General features: G+C 40.7%; 1 protein-coding gene across 4 annotated transcripts in view; it reads right to left on the bottom strand.

Moving 5' to 3' along the window:
• TAB3 (TGF-beta activated kinase 1 (MAP3K7) binding protein 3) overlaps nucleotides 1–21310 on the bottom strand; it is a 44203-nt gene extending 22893 nt beyond the window's left edge. For 2 of the 4 annotated variants that reach the window (XM_068686854.1, XM_068686865.1), the window contains exon 1: nucleotides 21119–21308. The gene's annotated coding sequence lies outside the window, so the exon portion shown is untranslated. Of the gene's footprint in view, nucleotides 1–21118 lie in introns of all 4 variants that reach the window. The other 2 variants (XR_011097958.1, XM_068686843.1) reach the window with 2 other exon arrangements.
• Nucleotides 21311–21621: the final 311 nt, after the last annotated feature.

Genomic DNA, 21621 nt, shown 5'->3' with positions numbered 1-21621 from the left:
CCCCATGTCAGATAAGGACCAGTTTCAGCTGGCTCCAAAGGGACCCACTACTGCCCAGAGCTGAGCCAATGAGCGAAGTTTGTGCCTCTGTGAGAGCAGATTTAAGATGGGAAAAACTACTGTGTGACAGTGGCTGGAAGAGAGGAGTAAGAAAATGTGAGAGAAGCAGCCCTGTAGACCCCAGGTCAGTGCAGCAGGAGGGCAGGAGGTGCTCCAGGCAGGCAGCAGCAGTTCCCCTGAGGCCTGCGGAGAGGCCCCTGGTGGAGCAGGCAGCCCATGGAGGAGCCCATGTGGTGCAGGTGGATGTGGCCTGGAGGAGGCTGCAGACCATGGAGTGCTACCACAGGAGCTGGCCCCGGGCCAGAGCTGCAGCCTGTGGAGAGGAGCCCATGCAGCAGCAGCTGCCGCCCACCCATGGGGGACTCATGCTGGAGCAGTTTGCTCTTGGGGGATGGATGGACCTCATGGGACAGAGTCATGTTTGAAGGGCTGCTGCCTGTGGGCAGCCCCCCACAAGCTCAGTTCGGGAAGGACGGCATCCAGTGGGAGGGACCCCACATAGAGCAGGGGCAGAATGACTGAGAAGGAGTAGCCATTTGATGCCCACTTCATCGTAGCCCAAGATGAAGTGACAGGGACTGACCACAGCCCCCATTGCCCCTTCCCCTGCACTGCTTGGGGGGAGGACGTAGAAGCAGGTGACTGGGAGGGGAAGGGGTTTTCAGGTTTTTTTGTTTGTTTGTTTTGGTTTTAAGTTTGCACTGCTCACTATTGTTATTATGAAATAAGTAACTAAAATAAATTAATCTTCCCCAAGCCAAGTCTGTTTTGCCCATGCCAGTAATTGTTGAGTGACCTCCCTGTCCTTACCTCAACCTGTGAGTTGCTTCGTTGTATTTTCAGCCCCTCTCCAGCTGAGGAAAGGGAATGAGAACACAGCATGGTGGGCACCTGCCATCTTGGCAAACTCAAACCCCAAAATTTATTAAATGGAAATAAGTTGATAATGTGTGCTATGAATCATATTTTTTCTGAGAGATAATTACAAACTGTGTTTCTCTGGTCATGATACCTGAAGAAAAACTTCTTCAAATTACCTTTGTTATTGCATTTCTCTTACTTTTACTTACTTTTACTTATTTTGTTGAAGTTAAAGGGAGTAACTTATTCTTGAGATTAACTTTAAAAAAGACTTCTAATCTGAAAAGCTCTTTAGAAGAACACAGTACATGGAGTGCTTAGGAACTAAAAAACATTGTATAAAAGAAATGCCTTTATCTATATAATTGAAAACCATAGCTGCTTATTAAAAGCATCTACGTTCATGTTTCATGACTACTTCCTTCCAGATTTCTAAATTCAAGACATCAGATAGTATGGAAATAATCCTACAAAAAAAGTCATCCACATTCTGAACTGTGGTGTTCCCCTTCCACAGGGGAAGCACGTAACACATTTTCCAAAGTAATCTATTATCTTCCCAACAGCAGAAGCGATTTCATTGTGCTACGTTAGCATAAACAAAGGTATTTAAGGTGCATTAAAGAGATTAGCCTACTTAGTAGAAGTTTCTTTATTAAAAGCTATGGCAAAAGATAAGACAGAGAGAAACTACCCACTTCTCCCAACGGTAAAAACATCACCTGTTCCATCTTCAGCACTCTAATACAACGTCTACTCCAAACCATTTATTAATATTAGAGAACTAAAAATTAGGCAAGTTAGGTCCCTGGAAACTATGTTACTGGTAGAGGACTGGGAACACATTCATTACAGTTTCTTGAAACAAGTTACTCTCTCTGCAAGGAGTGCTTAGGTAATGCCAGGTGAGCTCCTAGAACAGCAGTGAGCAAACCAGCTACTCCCAAGTCCTCCAGAGTTTTGGCTACAGTCCCCCAGGGATGCTAAACTTCACTGCATATGAGGCAGCATAAAAAAAGCAGTGAGATGAGTTCCATCGTAGCGAGTTACAAGCCACCCACAACAGCTTTCTGTCCACAGCCTTGTGTGTCCAGCACAAAGCTGTGGCAATGTGAGACAGGTGATGGGCAGCTGAGCACAGGAGAGGCACCATCAGCAAGAGGCCAGAACTGAAGAAACTTCAAGCTCCACGTCATCTGCCCACAGTCCACACAATATTACTCTCTGAAAACCACAACAGAGCGACTGAATATCGGCATCCCCATCTGTACTACTGTCATGATTACACTCAGACTTTATTATCTGTTACCACACTAGTTACATACTTCCAAAGGCCAGAATACTCCTGATACACTGCATGCCAGTAGTAAAACAGGAGAAAACAAGAAAGGAATTAGCTCAGCCAACAGATTTAGAAAGCACTGACTTTGAAGTAGACAAGGTATTTGACTAACATTGTGGTATTAACAAATAAACGTGGTTTGGGCCAGGGAGGCCTGCAATGCTAGTGTGATCACATCCCAATTCCACTTCTGTATTTCAATACTCAAGATGTTGAGGCGTGTAATTACTGTGGTGCTTCCAACAATGGCTGCAAACAAACCACAGTTAAGGTGTCAAAAAGCACTTGCTTAAAGTAACATTTTGCATAAGTAAAGACCTTAAAATTTTAAGATGATTCAAACTGAGTTTCTTTGCACCAAGGATCAACTGAGCAAAAACTTAGTTTTTTTACCATCCCATCCCACACACAGCTACTGTTTAATAGGCATCTGCACCCAATTATAGCCTTGTAAACACGCCTGGCATGTGACCTGGCTGCAGATGCAATCACATAATCACACCTCTAATCCTTGAGTAGCCTCTGGAACCACTGTTGGCTTCAATTCAAAGATGCCTGCAGAAGAATATTCAACTGGCTGTAAATGGTTTAAAGTCACACTATAATGATACTAGGAACAATGAAATAAACAGTTTTGTACATTAAGCTTCCCTTGATTGAACCATTCAAATAAATAAAACCAAACAACCAATCCGTCCCATGGGTGTAAGAACACGCCCCAATCCAACTTTGGATTGCTCTTGTAGCAGAGGAAAGCAAACACTTTTTACTGCCATGTAACAACTTTATAAAGATTTTTAGCTGGAACATCGTTAAAGAAATCAAATACAAGAAGCTAAGCTATTACAGCATTTCCAATACAATTTTCTCACACCTGTTTTTAGGCCCACAATCATGCTATTTAAACATGTTCTATCACAAAAAAACAAAACAAAACAAAAAAACAGGAATTATTTTTCTCTGCAATAGGTAATTTTTAAGATTATTTATAGCTAAAAACTTCTCCCACACCACATATATCACAATGATCATTTGTTACAGAAGCCTTTTTATTTACTGGGTGACACATCCCATAGCTTTTGGAGTACACTGCTTCACAGCCTGGAAACAGCTAGAAAGCAATATAACATTTAGCCACTGAGCTTATCTAGTCATTTCATACAGACATAGTAAGTTCCACAAAGAGAAAAAAGAAAAGCAGTCAATGTTTAAAGCCGAGCTCAGCTTGCTGTTGTCACTTGCTCTGAAATAAATGACCGGCTAAGTCACTAAAAACCACAATGAGTGGTTTGGCAAGCTGTTTTATGATGAGCATTCATTCATTCGTATGAAAGAAGGCCAACAGCTTCAAAAAGCTCCTGGATGGCAGGAAGGCAAAGGGAAACATAGTAAAGAAGTATATGGCAAAATAAAGCTAAAAATATAACTGACAAATTGCTGACCAATTGGTCTCTTAAATTAGGGTAAAGTTACACAATCTCACTTGCCAATTCTTGATTCAATTTCCCTGTGCATATGGCATACAACAACTTCGCAGGTGTGTCACCTGATGGCCTAGAACAGCTCAGAGTACCGAAATGGAGCATAACTCATCAAAGCGGGCACGACAATAATACCATTAGCTCACACTGATGAAACAGGAGTGTCAAACAATCAAGATATTCCTTCTCTTGTTTTTATTCATTTATGCAATGATCAATTTTGTCCATGTTTGAAAACTATTTTGACAAATTCAATAAATGAGGAATATGGAAATACAATGTGATTTGTCTTCATCACACAAAAGGCAACATACAATCCCAAGGCAAGAAAAACCTGGAAGAAGGAAATCCATTTTTCACACAACAGGGATACTGCCTGGGGATGGGACTAAAGCATAATTAGGTTTCTTCTGTGGTCTGTGGGCAAGCATTTCAGTGACAGCTGTTGCTAGGAAAAAAATCAGAAGTTATAATCAATCACTGTTCCCTCTTAGGAACCTATTTTGTGTTGCTTTGTGTGCTTTAGTATTTGCTTTGCTTTTCTCCCTTTCATTATGGTCTGTTACCCTTGTAAGCTGTCAGCATCTAAATGGACGAGTGTTATCTATCTACTATTCCTCCTCTTCCATCTATGATAAAAGACACCAAAAATGTCACAGTGTTGACACCAATTAAACAAAAACATCAGGCACTGAGACAGCATGTTACCAGGTGGAAAGGGATTTATTATGTAGAATACAAAGATCTTGTTTCCCAAACAAGTCATACATTATTCTGTGGCCTTGGTCATGATTAAATTTCTCTCCTTTAAGGTAGTATCTATATGTGGCACTAAGAGAGCTTATTTATTCCACTGCTTTAGAAACAAAAGAAAAGGAGTCAAAATCATCTTAACCCTAATACAAGTCAAATCTTCATAAAATACAGAGTACTTTTGATTACTTCACAGTAAGAACCAAAGGATAATGAGAAGACTACTTAACTGGAAAAATAATAATCCTTTTAGCAAGTGGCTAAGAAGTACTTGCCTAGTAATTCCACTACCAAGAAGATACTAGTAACCTTCTTGTGTTTATAATGAAATACTTCATTAGATATGTATGGTTCTCTCACTCCCCCAAGCAACTAGAAGCAGCTCTTGCTACACAACAGTTACAACCCCGTAGGTTTACAAGGCACTGAGACAGTTCTGGAATAATGCTACTAAACAGCAAATAATAGTTTCCACAACAGTTCTGCAGAGTACCAGGTCAAACAAAATTGTGAGAACAACTGAGTTTGTATGTCACAGAGATAATCATGAGATTTTATCACAAGTATCACGTTTGTACCAAAATATATAAGGATGATGAATCGTCCTCCTTGCCAGGACGTACAACTACTGACTGAATAGCTGTGAACTACAGGCTGTGGCTGGAAAAAATCCTGCAGTAAATCAGCTCGCTGACAGATTTCCCGATTCACAAACTCCAAATGTTGGCCCTACTAAATGCAGTGTAAAAATTATATGGGGGAGGAGTGGCTGCCACATCCTATTTTAGGAGTCAAAGTGAGCCAGAAAGGATATATATTCCCTTCCAAGAATATATAAAATTAAACACGTACTAACAGTATCAGAAAACGTCTACTTCAAATCCATGGTACAGCCCATCCGTATTTCCATGTTTAACAGTTACTAAAAGCCAATGTCCAACAAACTGCAAAGCCACTAGAACATTGTTTAATACGTAACTGCTTCAGAAAGTGAGCTTCCTTCTCAAAAGTGACATTAAATTTCCTCATAGAATACATGTCTTCGAGCTTTGCTATGGAGGCAGAGGTGTCTGAAGGTCACCAGCGTGAGTCCCTACCAGGAATTTAATGCTGTCCCGGACAAGGAGACGTCTGACAGCTCCTACACAAGGTAAATGATCCTCAGCATCAGCTCTTGCTCCCAGATCACAAATTCACTGCCACACTTAGCATTCACTTGTAAGATATTCAGAGCAGGCTTTGTCGTAAGATGCATTTACACTGGTCAAAATACAGTGAGTACTCCGACAAGAGACTTCTACAAATTGAAACACTGAACTCCTGCAGAAGTAAGTATGGACTCGTTACTATTTCCTCAAGCCAGAGGTTTCAGGAAGACTGAAGACAACAGTCATTATCTAAGAATAAGAATGTGTCACTTGGCTTGTCATATAAAAGTAATAAAATTTTAGAGTAAACTACACTCGCAAATCCACTGTTACACATGCATATTGCTACTCACATAATTAGCTTCAACATCTCCCTCACTTCTGTTCACCTTCACCCTTTGATTCAGGCTTCTCCCTGTTAAAATGTTTGCTCTAAATAAACGGGTTGCTAGCAATAAAACTGAAAGAAACTATTGTCCGTCTGCAGAGCAGAAGCAGCATAATCAGGTTAGTCATCTGAGACAGCTGATATTTCTGTACAGGCACACAGCTGCACTTCATGCATTCAGTGGTATACCATCCCAATTTTGAACCAGCTATTTGATTTACTTGGGTGGCTCAGGGCAAACAATTTCACAGTGAAATAAGAGTTTGGCCATCTCTCTGAGTCAGCTAAAGCTACAAGAACTACAAGATGGAAATTCATTCTTCCGAGTTAACCATGCTATGAGTAAGCAATAGGATGGGCAATTAATGGTAACAGAAACTTTCCAAAATAAAGTTTCATTGTTAAATAAGCCTGAATTAAAGTAGATAGAAAGAAGAGAAAGAGTTCTAAGCCAACTATTTCAAATAAATGATTGGGTTTCCTGCTTCTGAAATAGCCATCATAAAATTGTCAGAGGTAACAGCAATAATGTCATAAATGAAAATTAAAAATAACAAGACGAGTAGGATTCCTCTGACATGCATCCCGTGAGTTTTTATATGACAAACCTTGAAAATACTCTGTGTTAAGAACACTAGCTGAACCCAAAGATTTGTTGAAAACTGCATATGCAGAAGAGCACTACAGGATGAGATGCAGACAATTTCTGTAACAGCACTTGTCTCAAACTTTCAAATTTTGCTGCACCACAAAGAAAGCAATTGCAAAACATATTTCTACTTGTCAAGAAGCATTCCTTCTAATGCAGAGAGAAAAGAAGAAACTAACCAGAATTAGTTTCAATTTAAATGATTTATGTAAATTTATTAGCAGCCCATGTAACTGACAACAGTGCCAAAAGCAACATCTATTGTAAAGGCTGCCCCTGCACTGCATGCACTGGAACTCTTACACCCAAAACAAGCTGAGAGATTATAAAGCAGAAAGAATAACAGGGTCCTGGGAAGCACAGGCACCTACACAACTGTTTCTGGCCTGACCACTACCAGCCTGTCCTCACTCTGGAGACCTTAAACTAGAAGAAATACACTAGACTAGAAACACAAGGAGCTGAGCGAGAAGCCGAGAAAACCTGCTTTCAGGATCCACAGCAAACACACACTAATGGAGGATATGACTCTACACAGAGGAAACAGAGGAGGGAAGTGGAGAGGCACATAAACAGGAACAAAAAAATATGACAGAAATAGGGAGGGGGCCAACACAGAAAAAACACGGAAGAGACAGGAGTCAATACAGAGCAGCACAAAGATTACACTAACTGCCTACATTTCTCTGATGTGACTAATTGCTATAAAATATGGTGGGCAAGTGACGCAGCACACCCATCTTTTGTATCACGCCAGAAGAATTTATTACCAAACTGTAACATGGACTTTGCCTACTCTGTGATACATTCCAACAACTCTTTGCATGAATAACCATAAGACTGTCACAATGACAGACCACAAGAGGTGACATACAGCATTAATTGTATTATCTATATATGTTTACTTTCATATGATAATATTTTAAGATATATAAATAATGTGTATATATTATTTATACACATTATGTATGTATATATATATAGATAGATAGATAGGAACATCGATGCTTAAGGGCATGTTGCATATGAGGAATTCCTGTACCCAATTTCCTAGTGAAACACAACAGATACTTTAAAATAAGGTTAATCTGCCACCATATATATGTCTATATAGATATAACCAGATATCATATATGTATGTGATATAAACTCTAGATCAAACTTTGTTTTGCTTTAGGCAAGGGGAGGAAGAATACCTTAAAATTAGATCTTTGTTTATGCAATGCAATTTTTGTTCTGCTAAGGCCACATTCATCTTCATTCTCTACAAAGAATACTAACAAGATACAAGTCTGTCTGGTGGGAGGAAAGCTTTGAGATTTCCTAAGCATCTTCCATAATCAAGTTCTATGCTACAGGTGTTGGAGAGAGAAACCTGGGTGGTGTAGGGTAATGGTTAAATAATCAATACTCAGATAAAGCTGTAGCTGCCCTGTCTGTTGCATTGCTTCAGTGGCAAATCTCCATGAGGAAGTCTAGATATTTCAGACCCACTTGTTCCATAACCTTAGGCCAGAAATAGGACAGCCAAAATAGATAATGGAAAGACCAGAATACGAATACAATTGTTCATCCTAAGATGCACTGATGCATTCCTGCCAAAATTCTTGTACAACTTCAGAGGACTTGAACAGTAACCAGCAGCTTTACTTGATATAAGCTTCAGTGTCCTCTTCCTTACAGAGAATCTGGCACTAAGTCAGATATTTTAATACCAAAGCAAGCATGCTGAGAGAACACAGATAGCAGTAAAAGTGCAGCTACCAACACTGAGCTTTTCCACAACAATATTGACTTCCACTTCACACCACAAGTAACTTTTGTGCTTTTCCATGAGCCCTGGACAGATGACAGGACCAAAAACTGCTTTTTTTTTTTTGACATTTTAATAATCTCTAAATTAGAAGCTTTATGCATTTCAATCACTTTGCTATATACCAGCATGAAATGATGCTACAGACCATGCTTTACCTGCCTTTAAAGACCTTTAAGTCATGACTTCAGTAGGTTAAGGAAAACTGTACTTACAGTCCTGACACCTTGATTACTCCCTAATATTGTATGTATGCAAAGGCAAGTTATCAGTAGTCAAGTCACATTTGTTTATTTTTGTTGGTCTGGTACCAGGCTAGAAAGTTTCAGAGCCAGATGATGAGATTAACACAATTTGTGGTAGAAGCGTGCATCACAAATTTTAGCAGGAACATGTTAAACAACTCTGTGGCTGCATAAAACTGGGCTTACAGTAGAAAAAAAAATAAAGGTAAAGAGACTCTTTGCTAATAGCTAGTCTTTCCACAGTTGACTTTGCTTGTAACTTCTTAGCGTCATACAGCCATGCAAGCTTCACTTCCATCAGGTCCAGTTATAGGGAAAAAAAAAAGGTATAAATCTGACCACATTGCAAATGAACAAAGCACATTTTCTGAAACTTCCAAGAATAGGTATGACTTTAAGGCATTTCATCCAAAACTGTCTAAAATCACAATTTCAGCTTTTAAAATGTTATTTTTATGCTGTATCAAGCATATCCTTGAAACGCAAGTTAAACATGCATGTTAAATGCTTAAAGCAATCAGTATCTCTCTAAAGCCAGATCATTTCCACACTGATCTTCCCTGGTGTACTCCATTAAGGCTGGTAGGATAAACTGCTCTGATTTCATTTCCCTTTTAGGAAGCTACCCACATAATCCTGCTTTAGAGGAAAAAAATAAAAAGGCTCAAAGACAGCCCAAACTTAAGATAGTTACAAACTCACTCTACTCTTCAAGACATTTGGATTATTTCACGTGCCTAAAACAAGATGCTGTCCACAAGCTCAAGGTAGATGCATCCCCCACAAGCGCAGCCCTTTTTAGCAGACTTCTCCATTGCCTTATGTGTGGTCCCGTGGATAACTTGGTAGAACAGTAGCAAATGAACTGCCCGAAATGTTCTTTACACTACTCTAAAATTACCCTTGTATTTGTGCTGTGCTCAATGCTATTCACCTTCACAAGAATGAAAGAGCATAACAGATATCCCATGATCTGAGTGGCTGCAGATACAAGCTACAAGAGCTTTTGTCTTTCACCTAGTAAGAGTACCACTTTTTTTTTTCTTAGATGCTGCAGCAAAGAAGCATAATAGGCATAATAGTCTTTAGCTAGTTCTTTAATGAATCTCCAATTTCTTTACTGTTCAGCTTTGGCAGTACGCATATGGTTTGTAGAGCAAAACAATATGGAATACATCCAGCTCTCCACTTAGACACAACTAATTTGAATCTGAAACACAGGTCTCTTGGTATAACTCCCAGGAGTCTTAGAAGAACATCATCTGCTGAGAACACAGAAGGAAAAAAACAAAGGTCATACGTTTCCACAAATCAAATGTAGTTCTGTATACAAGAGGTTACACAGCAGAAAAATCTAAGATTTAAAATGAATTGCAGTCACCCCCCACCAGCTGAACACACTGCCACCTGGGTATTCCCCTGCAGCCTATGACAGACAATATCTGCCCTACACACATGAAGGGCACGAAGCAGCATCAATCACAGAACAGTTTGGGTTGAAAGACTACCTGGTTCCAACCCCCCTGTCATGGGCAGGGATGCCACCCAATAAATCAGGTTGCCAAGGGCCTCATCCAACCTGGCCTCGAACACCTCCAGGGATGGGGCATCTGCAGCTTCTCTGGGCAACCCATTCCAGTGCCTCACTGCCCTCACAGTAAAGAATGTCCTCCTAGCATCTCATCTTAAATCTCCCCTCTGTAAGTTCAGCCATTCATTACCCCTTGTCCTATCACTTACAGATTTGTAGATTTCAGAAGCCCAAGTACATTAAAATAACACTGTAACCTGATGCTTTGAATCTGCAGTCACAGTGTGAGTAGTCACACCCACTGCTTAGCCAAACAGCCCCAGTGACTTCTTCAGACTCTTTAGCAGACCTTGGGCACTCAGGGCCAACTAATTCTCCACTGCTGTGTGAACAGCTTAACCTATGGGGTTACTCGTAATTCATCTATCTTCTCACTACTGATTTTGTCTGATTTTCAAGTTAATTAAAAACAAAATTCACATAAATTTGAACACTTTTAAGTGTTCTTGTAAGAAAATGTATACTGAGCTCTTGATACACCTATGTTCCAATACCAATTACTTTGCTTGATAATTTGTCATGTTTCCACACCCAGCCATTCACTTTGATCAGAAGAGCAGCTTTCTACATACTTGAAAAGTGAGTTAACTGGAGACACAGATAAAATACCCTAATGAGTCACTGCCTTAATCAACAAATTTCCAAGTATGCAGAAGAGTAAAGACATTCTTTATGTAGTTATACATGCTCAGATTAACTGAACAGGTTCCAGAAAACAGACTGCACATGAAGAAAAGCAGGCTGCAAGTTCAAACACTGTAGTATCGACTACACAGCAAAGTATTTAGTACATACATCGCAGCTGCCAATAACTGAACACCATCATGAAAGAACTGTAACATGCATGTTTAAACTGTATGCAGAGTGAGAATTTGTAATCATGTATTACAACAAACAGCTTATGAAGTTCACGTGATTACCTTTTACTCTCAAATGAGAGCCAAAGAATTAAAGGAAATCTCACTACAAGAATACAATACTATAGAATTGCTCAGATAGCCGCTCTTAGATTTGAAAATTCAATTTTATTACTTTATATTTTGAGTTATTTTATCAATTAGTGGTGTTAACAAATATGCCTCTATAGAGAAGGTTATATAACAGAATAGACATAACCTGGACTAATTTGGGAGTCATTAGAAAGACTTAACTTGCTAGCAGTACCTATAATATTAGAACTTACAACTACGAATGATATTTCCAGAAAGAAAGGGAAAAAAAAACTACTCAAATGCCAGAAGTGCAAAATAATTAACAGCAGGGAAACAAAAAATATTAAACCCGACTATACTCAAATAGCAAGCTTCTGAGAAAACTTTCTTGAACAGGGAACTTAAGATCACCTCTGCTTATTTGAGGGCTGCAGTCTACTTCCCTTACATGAAGAGAGAGAGAAATAGGCAGTTATAAGGGAAAAGGAATACTGAACATCCAAATGCTATAATTTTCTCTGCAGCATAGGGTGTCAGTCACAGCTGAGAACACTGAAACAAACAATAAAAACCACAACAGAACAATCCCCAAAAAGGAGATGGGCTTTTCCTGTTGTTGAACTCTGAAAACATTAAAAATTGAAACAAGTGAGCATTAGCTACAAAACAACCTCTAACTTGAGGAATTAAGTTTTGGAGGAACAAAAAAGCCTTTGTCCTAGGAAATATTTGTCAACATAAAATGATAAAGCACAAACCATCAGCTGTACTGGGTGCTTCCACAAGAGCAAACTATCACATAGGCAGTCTGGTCTGACTGTTTCATAATCACTTTAATCCAGCAAAAATACAGCAATTTGCTTCTCCTTTCCCTAGTCTGCTTGCTCCTCCCAAGGGCACTTGAACAAATGCTTAGGGACCAAATAGCGAATGGATTATTAAAGCTGAACTCTTATTTACAACCACCAAACACTAGCTCAACCCTGATCACTTCTCTGATTTACCTCAAAACCACATGAAGCCTTGTGCCAGGACAAATGAAAGATGCTGGGGCAGAAGCAGTTAGCCAGGGGGGAGAGCAGTGTCAGACCAAAATGATCACAAGATCTCACTAGAAATATCTCTGGAGCAGACTTTTCCTTTAAGTAAAGGCAAAAAGTGCTACAAATCTGACTGTTCTGATATTAGGTCAGTCCAAGCCATACACCTGTGCGCTCTTTTTAGCATCTTTCTGCCTGTCTGGGTTAGTACAGCCACCTCATAGCTGCAGCCAGCTTTCAAGAGACCAATGTATCTGGAAGCCTCAAATGCTCAGTATGACCACTGGAGAAAATGAGAAACTAGAAATCTTGTTTACAAGGTTAAGTAATATGGCAATCAGTACAGTACCCTGTAACATCCAAATGATCTACATTAAAGCAAGCCAGGAACCCAAGCCTTGGAGAGGGGGGTGGCTGTTTCAGCATCCCTGAAATCCCTCCTGAGTCTTTTTTTGTTTGTTTGTTTGCAAGAATCAGGAAAAGTTCTCAGCCAGGAACACAGAAAAAAAAAAACAACAAGGCTATCCTATACATCCAGATGAGCTGTGGAGGAATTTCAGCAAGCAAGAAACAGTGAAAACTTACACAGAGGGCAAGCTATGCATACCTGTATGATGCTGGAAAAAAATGTTAGTATTTCAATGGGATACATTGCAGTGATACGACTTTAACCTGGTATCATGAAGAATTAGATCAAACACCTAAGCCCAAGTTTGCAAGCCTCACAGATCCTTCCTGAAAAGTTAATCACTAGAAAATTGTAAAGTTATATGGGTAATTCCTGAATATTTTAATCATCTTGGCTTTGTAACTTATTTAATAAAACTAACAGACTTAATGTACTCAAATGTATCTTCAATAACAACTTATAATTCACTTTTGAGGTTTGTACCTTGGTAAACTCATGTAATGCTTAAGCATTATTTTTTTCATAGCTAGCAATTTAAGTAACTGTTAATGGAACCCCAGGTAAATACTGTCTAATACAATTGCCATACAACTATTTTACTGCTTTTCAGGAAGACACTGCTGAAATCACCATCACCACTCCAACAAATGTTCTGTGGAGTGCCTGCCTACAGGGCAACCTTCTCATGGCATTGTGTTGTGCTGTCCTCACCGCCGGGTAACCAGCAGCTATGATCTTCATGCTACACAACACAGGACCACTGCTACTTGTGAACAAATAAGCAAAACCATCATGTTTCTCTGACTGCTTTCAATTTCTTTAGTTTAATAAAAATTAAGATTATGTGAATTATGTAAACGTCATATAAATGTAAATATTCTACTGTACTCAGAAATAACTTGCCTTAAACATTTAAGCATACCCCATACTTGCTCGGAAAAAGAAAAAAAATCAGTAAAAAAAACCAACAAAATGAACAGGAAAACAGACAAAAAAGGTCTTAGCAAGTCTAAGTGCATTCCCCCTAAGCATGTGGAGTTTTCATTTTCTGAACAGACTAAATAGCCTGTGCCATAAATAGTTTCAGTTAAAAATGAGTGCAGCTTATGTAAGCATGTGGCAGTCGTCATAAGCATTTTTTACTGACAGCAATACAACAAACGGTGGCAAATGAAGTATATAAACATGCTCTATTCAGAAAGTAGCATTTAGAAACTTTTCAAAATACCAGTAAGGTTTACTATAAACTACTACTACCAAATCTTAACTTCAAATGTTCATTCTGTGAATGAGCAAGAGAATAGTGATCACCAAAGAATATACCAATGTTTGGGCTCAAGCAAATTCATTCAGAGTAGCCCCAAAGAAATTTGTGACAGTCATGAGAGCACAGCCTTTACTATAAGACACGTCTGTACTCTCTCAAATCTGTATTCCATCACATAGGGAAAAAACAAGAAAAAAAAAAAATACTAATTTCATAACATTTTTCCCTTCTTAATCAAAGACCATCATAAAAGCTTAAGCCTTTTTCTTCCCCTTGCCCTTCTTCTAGCACTCTGTATGTTCTTAAAAAAGCTTTACCTTTCAGACCTTTCAAAAACCATGAGATATTAGGACAATTCTTCAGACTTCTCTACAGAAAGAGGGACTAAAAGTATCATGTAGATCTTAACAGAAATCAATAGAAGGGAAAAAATAAGAGAACTTTGGTGGGGTTTTTTGTTTATTTCATTTTAAATTGAATTCATGCAAGAATAGCTACAACTTCTTTTGGTCCTTTTCTGCCAGTGCCTTAACACTACCTCTCCCCCCCCCATCCAGTTCTTGCAATTATTAAGTCCATAGAGAGTAATTTCCACAGGGATTGGTTCAATGCGTCCAAGACTGGCAATAAAAAGAAGGCTTTCTCCCTCTACCTTAAGAAGTATGCAGAATGTTCTCTTTGAGAATATATGGATTCCTTAAAATATGAGAGAAGCAGAAGCTCTTCTGTCATCTTTTCCATTGTTTCCAAGAGGAGAATCCTCCACCAGATATCAGACGCCTGCTCAATAAAGCTTTCCTTTGACCTGCAGGCAGACATACATGAGAACAAACTGCACAAGGGCTTCTGCAAATGAAAAGCCCAGGAGCTGTGTAGATACAAACGGAACAATGTAAGCTGCTGCCTCCCTGCCCCGATCACATCTTGGGTAACATATGCTCTTCGGAGACCCGTCATGCATTTTTGTTACAACTTTTACAGAAAGCTGTCTCAGTTAGGGAAAAGCAGCTTTCAAGTGACTGTGTGTTCCTCCAGAAATAGAAGTACTGCTTGTCACAGTACTAGCAGTGTCTGTGTTGTTGGTTCTGCTGCCTTGCTGCCTAACAACAGCAAAGATCAGTGAAGTTCCCTCAATGTCCGTGTCAGTACAGGGAGATGCCATCCACTTAAAACTAAAGACACCAAGGCTTGCTCTAGAGTTGCTGGAAGAGCAAGTTTCTTTCCTGTATTTGGAAAACTTGACCAAGTTGTTCTTTACAGAAGCTGCTCATTCATCTCCCTCTCACAGACCCCTTCCTCCTAGATGAGGAAACTGTTTCAACACTAAACTTTGCTGACCCTTTATTTTCTTTCCTCTCTCTTTAAAATACAATAGACGGTCTTTTCTAAAGACAGATAAAGAACCTGATCTGAGTCAGGTCTCTTAGGCCTAATGCCCCCTTCAGCCTTGTGTACCTCAGCTCCCAAGCCTTAAAAAGGACTAGCAGGTAGAACACTTAGTTGACTTGGAATTTCTCTGAAGCAGAAGTAGCATTTACTGTATCCAGCAAGGGCTTCAAAAGCAAAGAGGTAGACTGCAGTTAAGTCTGTATTCTGACATCTCAAACTTCATTGCACTGCAACAGATATGACAGAGACAGTTACACCCTATTCCTTTAAACTGGATATTCCAAGAAAAAAAAAAAAACAGGTTTGTTACAAAAAAAAAACCAACACTCAAACATAAAAGGAAGCTGGACATGAACAGAGACATCTCACCACTGCTACCTGCTAGTGGCACAGGCACACACTGAAGACTAATGCCTTCAACACAGAAGCAAGAAAAAGTACAAACCACGTACATCACCCTGACGAGTTACTCAGAAGCTCACAACACACGACCCATTTGCAGCCTGACAGTGAGATCTGTTTTGAAATACCTGCACAGAACACTGCTGCTCATACAGAAGGAATAGTAAGCAAACTTCTACAACTACATTTTTCACAATCCTGCTCTAGCAGCAGGAAACAAAACAGAGCTCCAGACTACAGTAACTGTTGCCCTACACTGCCCATTTGAAATTTACTAGTGAATTGCAATGCCGACCTACAAAAGCATTAAAAGGTCCCGTTTTAAAGAACTATGTCTCATACAAGAGTTCTGAGTTCAGTTACAATACTTACTCAGCAATCTCAGGGTTAGTAAAGTCACATCTGTACACTATCAGACCACATAGGAGCAAAAACTTGATTTTGTACAATTGGCACTCTTGTAGAATTACCCAGAAAATGAAGTGTTGTTTTTTTTTTTTTTTCCTTTTTACCACCTTCAAGTCAGCAGGGGGAAGAGAAGGATAATATTTGACAGAGAAGTGCTCGTTAGTATAAATTCATCCTATTAATATACTGTTTTGAGCAAGTATGAAGGAATAGAGTAAAACTGTACCAAATGAACACTTTGCCTTATCTGGATATGTCACTTTTGACCTGATGTTAGCAGCGTTACAGCAAGAGTCACTACTCCATCAACACAATCTTAGCAGTTTCAGAAAAGTGAAGCAGGCACATTTCAACAGCAACGCTCCACAAGTGACCTAGCACGCAGCCCACTGATTCTGCAAGCTGATCTTCAAGGACATCAACAGGAAAGGCAAATTTTAAGTTCCCTTCAGAATTTGCAGTCTGGGTAAATACAGAACCCCTTACACCTTTCCTAACTACTACTGATGGCATGCCCAATACGAAAACCCAAGGCAGAACATAAATCCCTGACTCCTTCAAGTGTTAGCAGTAAGTGTCCGTGGCTTGAGTTAAGCCACAGTGTACAAGCTCCCCACAAAACAGAAAGAATTATACTTGAGGATTTATACACTGTGTGACAAATGCAATCACATCCAAAGAATAAAAGAAGCCTTTCACCAGCTATTTTCAATAGTCTCTAACATTGTAAACCAGCAAAAATTTCTCGGACAGATGAGACTTCGGGCCAAAAAACTTTGAATACAGCCAAGGAAGGGAAAAAGGAAACCTTAAAGCCACAACCAGATTAAAATACTAGCACTACCACGGATCTCATGATCAAACTTGAGCAGTCAACACTGAAAACATTTTAGAAAAGTATCCATACTTTTTTCTGCCACATCTGAGACAAATGTTGGTAGTATTTGACTTTTTTTCCTAAAAGCATCCCTAACTCTACCATGATTTCACAGAAACTGATCCACTTTTCCAATTAGCATACTTTATAGTGGACATACAATTTCATTGGAATGTGAGCATTCTATTAAAGCACATCAAGTGCGGAACGTGACTAACTGCACGCAACCTGCTGAAAAGTGCTTTTAAGAAAACATTCTTAACTATCCATCAGCAAGCCCACACGTAAGTAGCAAAACATCTATCCTTAAGCTGTGATAGGCTACTGAACACTGCTATAGCACAATGACCTTTAACTCTAGTCTGTAGCTTCACTGTTTGCTTACAAAGCCATCCTGCTGTACACAACCTCTGAAAAGAGAAAAAGGAGAAGTAACTTTCCCTATGATAGAGATAGGTTAGGGCAGAACCCAGTAATGCATTGAAGATGTCTTTAGAACACCATAGCTTTAAATTCAGGCCCTGAGGAAAAACAAAAAGCCTACCCGGAATCCAAGAACTATGGCTTCTTAAGAACACAAAGTTGTATATAACCTTAACGGAGATGAAACTCTTCACTTTTGTACTATATTGCTTTGCTGGCTGTAACGAAACAGCACTTGGAGGAGGACAGACATTTGTAGTAGTAATCAATGGGATGCACGGACACTGAAGTATTAAATCCACTCTGACATGAAACTGAGCAACTACATCTGATCTATCCTGTATAATTCAGCTTTTAAAGGAGAAAAAGAACAAGAAAAAAAAAGTGTCTTTCTATCTTGATCTATATGGTTTATTAGCAACACTGTAATTTGTCTCACCATCTTATTGCATGCTGGATTATGACAGATGTTTTCAGCTTCTCATGCCAATAAAAAGGCTTCAATGATTCCTTTCCTGGTGGATGTGCAGATGAGTCTCCTGGATACTAGTCCTACAGTGCCACCTTCAAAGCACCAACTGACATGGCACAGAAGTTGACAACAAGCCCTCCACCTCATACAGAGTAGGAGGCCATAAAATATACTCGGTACTATAGAACCTTCTGCAAGAACAGTATCAGTATCTTTTGTCTTAAGCTGGAGACAAATTTGTGACATATTAACATATACAGTTTGAAAGCCTTTCACAAGGATAACCGAGGGATACTTTAAGGTTTGGCAGTCTACAGGAACCTATTCCAGAAATGTTTTGAACCAACACCTTTGATATCTGCATTGAAGAAACTAAACAAGCATTTCTGAACTCTTATCTTCCCATGTGGAAGAATGCTTACATGTGCAAACTGCCACCATGACATCACCACACGCTCAAACTCAACAATATATGAGTCTTGGTCTTTCACAAGACAGCTAATGTCACCCTTCAGACAACATTTTATTCTATTATGCCTCTACAGAAATAAGTCTACAGAAAGTCTACATTATTATAGATAACTGAATGAAGCTTCACCTTGTGTAAAAAAAAAAAAAAAAAAAAAAAAAAGGCAAGTATTAGGGAATTACTTTCAAATCTCTGCCAAACTTTTCTGCTGATATCAGTTTACAATGCTAGGCAGCACTACCAGTTTCAACTTTAGAAGGGTGTCGTCCCTACACCCCCTCCTCCCCCCATTTGTGTAAAGACTATAATAAGGACAGGAAAACACATTGCAAGAACACAAGTCACAGATATTTCTACCTTGTAACTCAAAACATGTGAATTCAAAAGTAGTCCAAAAGATGCTTGTGAACAAGTTTGAGGCTTTATACAAACTCTAGTTTCACTCTCCATCTGTCACCTGTCTTTACACACACCAAGTAACAAAAGTCTGTCACTGTAGATACCTTTATTTACATTTATGCATGCACAGATACACCTGGTTCAGCTCACAGTAGTGGAAAGAGACACACAGAAAGCAAAACATGTCGTGCTATAGTCAAGTTGAATGACTAAGCAGGCATAATAGAAATATGCAACTCTGACCCCAACCAAGAATACTTTATACTTTTGCACGCCATCCTTCGGGGCTACTTATGCTACTTAAAACTACATACAAAACAAATCAGCACAGGATCAAAATGAGGAGAAAGCATCTACAGACTAGTAGAACTGAAAACATTCTTTCCTTTAAGTGCTACCTGATTTCTGAGAGGGGACAGAGACAAGCTATTACCTGATAACACTGAGAATCGCGTTAATGTATTCTCTTGGAACAATTCAAAAGAATCATTTACCATTAGAAACTGCTATTCCTCTGCAATTCAGCGGATAAGTATCAACACAGGCATATCGCCAAAACCTGGTGGAAAAGGCAGCCCATTTTCACAACACCTATTCATTTTATCTACTTGAATATGATGACTAACAGAAAGAAAAAGGAGCCTCAATGAGACACACAAAACAACAAAAAAGAATGGACACAAATCTCACAATATCATCTTTACGTATATCTGCAGTCATCTACAGCAAAAGTTACAACATGAACCAGAAGAAAATAGATCATAAAAGTATAACATGCATCCATCACCCTTACCCATCTCACTGTACCTAAAACAAAAGGCCTACAACTAAAGGCAGACTTTGCTGATTTTAGATGCTGATTTTATTTCCTTTTAATAAGGTGTGTAAAAAATGATGCATTAACTGTCTTATGAGTGAACTGAGACATGTATTTACACTCAGATACAAGTTTTAGTTGCTACTCTCAACTGACACCATTCACAGGCCAGGACAATGGGCTGACTTTAACAAATGTTGTGAAATACTTTATTTTTTAAGATTCCTGTTCCTCTCTCATTGCTAAGAGGAAATGAATTTAACATATTTCATGTAAAAAGAATGGTTAACTGAAAATATACTTGAGAAGGGGCAGGGAAAAGCAGCGTTCTTCTCACAGGTCTGAAGACCAAACTAACACTACCAGAACAGTTATGGACCTTGGCCCATGCAGGCTTTACCTGCAAGTTTTAAGAATTCTTTTATGCTTTTCCTTCTGAAAACAGAACTGACCAACCATTCTGTGATTCTGAATGGCCCTCTGATGGAACGTGAGCCTACAAGCAATCAGTTCCCAACTTCAGTAACTGTGAACACTGTTCAAGCAGCACTCAAGATACCGGACACCTCTCAGTGCACCACCAGGAATGGTCAGCTTATTCACTCGCAGTATTTATTTGGAATAGACAAAGAGGGGAAGAGGATAACTGCTGTAGAACATCACACTGACAAACTGTAACGTTCGGTAACTATAAAAGCAATGGGAAAAGCATTAGAAATAGCCAACATCCTAGCTAATTTTCAAAGTCAGAATCAATACAATAAATATTAATAGTTACTAATGACATCTTGAAATTAAGCCTTCAAAGGCGCCTATGTCCATGCATACCTATCTGAGCAGAGCGTCTTGCTTTACGTTTTGCATCACCTTGCAGCGCAGCACACCTGGCCCACACTACTTTTTGGTTGACAGAGACTCTCCCTCAAGCTCCAAAGCGCAGTTGCTCCCAGACCATCTGAGAAGCCACCTTTCCTCGCCTTGCTGAAGCAGGGGAAAGAACTGCCAATGCCAGGTCACAAGTCCTGTCTGAACGGGGGGGGGGGGGCGAAACACACTAACCACAGGGCTGGATGCCTGGGAGAGGTATAACACCAAGGCGTAGGGCAGCACCTGCCTAGCATACCCAGCTACAGCGATAAGGCACCCCCACACAAACCAGGCCTGCTCGTCCCCCCAGCAGCTCCCACAACCGGCAGGACCTGCCCTCAGGACAGGAGCTCGGGCAGAGCACACCTACGGCCTGCTACCTTTGGGGTCCTTTGGGGCCCTCCCACCCCCAACAGCACCACGGCGGCTGCTCCCCCTTCCCCTCCCTTCTCCTCCCTTCCCTTCCCTTCGCGGACCAACCCCCCCAGGACCCCCATGGAGGTCTCCAAGCCCCGAGTTTTCCCCCCCCCTTTCCCTCACAGGCCGCGTTTCCCCCCCCCCCACCAGGCCGGGGACGATCCCCCCCTCACTCCCGGTGCGCCCCCCGGCCCCTCACCGTGCTGCGCTGGGGGCTCGGCTCCGCCGCCGCCGGCCGCATGCCCGGCCCCTGGGCGCCCCGCCGGGCCTCCGCCACGGCGGCCGTTGGAAAAAGAGGAGGGGGCGGCAGGCGCCGGCCGCTGGAGGCGGTTGCGGGGGGGGCGGGGGGCGCGCTCCGGGTCTACCGAGCGGGGAGGGGGGGGAGGGAGGGAAGGGAAGGGGGAAGGGGGGGGCCTGGAGCAGCGGCCGCGAAGCGCTTCCGGGCTGCGGGCGGCGCCGCACGCTCAGTGCGCGGCGCTGAGGCCGCGCGGCGAGGGGAGGGGCCCGGCCTGCGCCCGCCCGGCTCCGGCATGGCGCCCGGCATCGCGAGAGAGGGAGGGGAGGGAGGGGAGGGGCGGGGAGGCGCGCGCTTAAAAAAAAAAATAAAAAAAAATACGGCCGTGGGGCTGGGGGAGCTCAGCGAAAATAAAGTGTTAAAGCGATAGAGCTCCAAGGTCGTCTGCTCCAACCAGCCCTTACCAC

The sequence above is a fragment of the Anas acuta genome, chromosome 1 (assembly GCF_963932015.1).
Source record: "Anas acuta chromosome 1, bAnaAcu1.1, whole genome shotgun sequence".
Taxonomy (NCBI): Eukaryota; Metazoa; Chordata; class Aves; order Anseriformes; family Anatidae; genus Anas; species Anas acuta.
This window is presented reverse-complemented; position numbering and strand designations above follow the sequence as displayed.